Here is a 4,530-nt window from a genome sequence, read left to right on the forward strand (position 1 = left end):
TCAGCAAGATCTCTGGCTCCCAGGTGTATTTTATACAGGTAAGGAGCTGACATTGGGAGCCCTCTCAGCTCGTTACCTGTATAAAAGAGACCTGTCCACAGGCCCGTTTGAAGTTTGCTACTGAACATCTGACTGATTCAGAGGAGGACTGAGTGAAAGTGTTGTGGTCAGATGCGACCAAAATCGAGCTCTTTGGCATCAACTCAACTCGCCGTGTTTGGAGGAGGAGGAATGCTGCCTATGACTCCAAAAACACCGTCCCCACCGTCAAATATGGAGGTGGAAACATTATGCTTTGGGGGTGTTTTTCTGCCAAGGGGACAGGACAATTGCACCACATCAAAGGGAGGATAGATGGGGCCATGTGCCGTCAAATCTTTGGTGAGAACCTCCTTCCTTCAGTCAGGGCATTGAAAATGGGTCGTGGTTGGGTATTCCAGCATGACAATGATTCAAAACACACGGCCAAGGCAACAAAGGATTGGCTCAAGAAGAAGCATATTAAGGTCATGGAGTGGCCTGGTCAGTCTCTAGACCTTAATCCCATAGAAAATCTGTGGAGGGAGCTGAAGGTTCGAGTTGCCAAACATCAGCGACGAAACATTAATGACTTGGAGAGGATCTGCAAAGAGGAGTGGGTCAAAATCCCCCCTGAGATGTGTGCAAACCTTGTGGCCAACTACAAGAAACGTCTGACCTCTGTGTTTGCCAACAAAGGTTTTGCCACCAAGTACTAAAGCACATTTTGCAAAGGGATCAAATACTTATTTCATTCATGAAAATGCAAATTAACTTTTTTGTAATGCATTTTTCTGGATTTTTTTGTTATTGTTGTGTCTCTCACTGTTCACATAAACCTACCATTGAAATTGTAGACTGATCATTTCTTTGTTAGTGGGCAAACTTACAAAATCAGCTGGGGTTCAGATAATTTTTTCTCTGACTGTAAATAACTCCTCCTACCAGCAGTTGGCAATATCTGTATTTACCATTCAGAATGGGGAAAACAAAAAAGAAGAGCTAGATTGTGGAAGTATAAACTGTAAACAAAACACCTGTCGTTCAAAACAGCTGCTGTTTACAGCTGCTTCTATTCAAGAATATGTCTGACATATGGCATTGCCATTCTCTTCCCTTGGTCTTTTGGAAGTGGAACAAGGAGCTTGTAGAGGCGAAAAACCAAAGTGAAAACACACTAGATGGGTGAAATCATTGATACTACAGCGACAGTCTTAAGGAGCTTCCTGGAACCATTCTCTTCTCCTGCATGGATTCACTAAGCTCAATATCAGGAGGATGAGCCCAGACAGACACTCACTGATGGCCCAACAGTGGCTAACAGTCAACCATTGGCTTGGTGTGTCTCTGCCCTAAGCAGCGTAATCATTTAATATCTTCTACATAACTATAAAACTATACAGTATATTCATTATTTGCTGACATTAATGGCATAAAGGTATAATTAATTTGTTTGCAAAAGTAATAGGCTACCTATTTTTGCCAGAAACATTTAAGTAAAGTTACTTTGAATTAATAATACTGCTGGAAGCTGTACTGTGAAGGCAGGCATTGGTTGACAAAATCATGTACTTTAATACCAGGATTGCTGATGGACTAACTGCAGAGACCAAGATTTAATCGTCTTGTGGCAAGTTGCATCAGACATGCTTGTCAACTCTCTCTTGCGACACACCATCAGGTAACACTTCTCTGAGATGTTGCATGATAGGACTGGTGTTGTAGCGTTCCACTTCAGCTTGAAGTTAAAAGATAGCTGAGGCTGAAATGAATTTATCATGATAGATTTATTAATGTCAGTACCAAATTCTATGGTAGAATCAGAAAAATGACAAGCTTAAGAGCCTTCATCAAGATCTCATGGGGATTTGGAAAACAACCCTAGAGGCCAACTTCAAGCCAACCAAGCACAAGTCAACATCAAGTGCGGTATCTACCAAGGAGACGCTCTGTTCTGCATACGACTGAACCCCCTCAGCCAGATCATTACCAAGAGTGGTTACGAATACCGACTATGGAATGGAGCAACCATCAGCCACCTCCTCTACATGGATGACATCAAGCTGTATGCCAGGAGTGAATGAGACATCGACTCACTGATCCACACCACTAGGATCTACAGCCAGGACATCGCAATGTCATTTGGACTGGATAAGTGTGGCCGAATGGTAACGAGGACAGGGAAGGTAGTCAGAACTGAGGGGATTGTACTACCAGAAGGCAACATAGAAGATGTTGAGGACAGCTACAAGTACCTTGGGATCCCGCAGGCAAATGGGAACCATAAAGAGGCCGCAAGGAAAGCAGCAACCACCAAGTACTTGCAGACGGTAAGGCAAGTCCTGAGAAGTCAGCTGAATGGAAAGAACAAAGCTTGGGCGATTAACACCTATGCCCTGCCAGTCATCAGGTACCCCGCTGGCATAATAAGCTGGCCAAAGGATGAGATAGAGGCCACTGACATCAAGACAAGGAAGCTTCTTACAACGTATGGTGGGTTTCACCCCAAGTCCAGCATCCTAAGACTGTACACTAAGCAGAAGGAAGGAGGCCGAGGATTAGTGAGCGTCAGAGCTACTATCCAGGCTGAAACAACAAAGATCCATGAATTACATCAGGAAGATGGCCCCAAGTGATGATGTGCTTAGTGAACACCTCAGACAACAGAAACCAGAGGAACAAGGGAAGGAAGAGCAGGAGCCCTCATGGAAGGACAAACCCCTGCACAGTATGTACCAGTATCAGATAGAGGAAGTTAATACTGAAAAGTCCTACCAGTGGCTGGATAAAGCTGGACTGAAAGACAGCACAGAGGCACTAATCCTGGCAGCACAGGAACAGGCTCTAAGTAAAAGATCATTAGAAGCTGGGGTCTACCATACCAGACAGGACCCCAGGTGCAGGTTGTGCAAAGATGCCCTTCAGACAATCCAGTACATAACAGTGGGGTGCAAGATGCTAGCAGGCAGGGCATACATGGAACGCCATAAGCAAGTGGCTGGCATCTTTTTCTTCTCTTGGCTGTTCCCGTTATGGGTCGCCACAGCGAATCATCTGTTTCTACCTAAGTCTATCCTCTACTCTTGCCCCAGTTAACGTCATGTCCTTTTTTAGCACATCCATATGTCTTCTCTTTGGCCTTCCTCTTGACCTCTTGTCTGGCAGCTCCATCTCCAACATCCTTCTACCAATATAACCACTATCCCTCCTCTGCACATGTCCAAACCATCTCAATCTGGCCTCTGTGACCTTTTCCCGGAGAACGCCCTGTCTTCCTTCACCGGTACCGCTCCCAGCCACTGGTTCCACTACGTGGATGACACATGGGTTACAATCAGGACCCAGGAGGTAGAGGATTTCACCAAGCATATCAACTCTGTGGATGACAACATCAAATTCACTCGTGAAGATGACTGTCTGGCCTTTCTGGATTGTGCAGTCCACTTGGGAGGGGACAGAAGCCTGAAGGTAGAAGTATATCAGAAACCTACACACACAGACCAGTACCTGCTTTTTGACTCACACCATCCACTTCAACACAAACTGGGAGTCATCAGAACTCTAAATCACAGGGCAGAGGAAGTGCCCACAACTGCAGAAGGGGCCAAGAAGGAGAAATGGCACATCCAGAACTCCCTTGGGGCTTGTGGATACCCTAAGTGGGCCTTCTCCAAAGCTAGGAAGAGGCCCAACACCAACAGGGAGAAACCAGAAACGAGGGGATAACACTGTCATCCCTTATGTGGCTGGTTTATCAGAGAAGTTAAAAAGGATATTTCGCAACCACAATATCCCAGTTAACTTTAAACCAGGGAACACCCATACATTCTGTGTTTTTCTGTCAATATGGGGTGCTGTGTGTACATTAATGAGGAAAAAAATGAACTTAAATGATTTTAGCACATGGCTGCACTATAACAAAGAGTGAAAAATTTAAGGGGGTCTGAATACTTTCCGTACCCAGTGTATATCAGAGGGTCCATTATGCATATGTGGCACAGTGTTGATAGACATACTGTCAGATTCCCTTCACTTAATAACATGGTTGATGGATTTCACATGTTTAAGTTTGTTCTAGGTTGGTCAATGAACTAATAATTTCTGCATTAGTGCTTAATAAACATCCCTTATTTTTAGTACTTTATCAAATAAAATTTCCAAATACTTGCAGTTTAAAGTCTGTCCCATGTGAGTACTTGAAAGGTTTTTGCTGTTAAAAGTATTATAAATCAAACCTCTTCAGGTTTTATACCATACTGACAAATAGGCAATCAGATGATCACACATTGGGCTCTTAATTTGCTTGAAGCAATTGCAAGGTTGTTTAGATTAAGTGGTTGATTTTTTTTTAAGCAAGCAAGACATTTATCAATAGTCAAAATAATTATTAGATAGACACAGTGTGACAATATCCATCTCAACCACTCACTATAGGTTCACCACTAATAAATATCTATCTAGAAATTCTTAACCTAAATATCTTGTTCTTTGTAGACTCGAGGGGAAACATGT

At 43.4% G+C, this 4,530-nt stretch overlaps 1 protein-coding gene across 8 annotated transcripts in view; it reads left to right on the plus strand.

The window, feature by feature from the left end:
- tcaim (T cell activation inhibitor, mitochondrial) overlaps window positions 1-4,530 on the plus strand; it is a 55,242-nt gene that overhangs the window by 20,459 nt on the left and 30,253 nt on the right. For 6 of the 8 annotated variants that reach the window (XM_020622338.1, XM_020622343.1, XM_020622342.1 and 3 more), the window contains exon 1: window positions 918-1,699. The gene's annotated coding sequence lies outside the window, so the exon portion shown is untranslated. Of the gene's footprint in view, window positions 1-917; window positions 1,700-4,530 lie in introns of those variants that run through there. The other 2 variants (XM_020622340.1, XM_020622339.1) reach the window with 1 other exon arrangement.

The sequence above is a fragment of the Monopterus albus genome, unplaced genomic scaffold (assembly GCF_001952655.1).
Source record: "Monopterus albus unplaced genomic scaffold, M_albus_1.0 scaffold278.1, whole genome shotgun sequence".
NCBI lineage: Eukaryota > Metazoa > Chordata > Actinopteri > Synbranchiformes > Synbranchidae > Monopterus > Monopterus albus.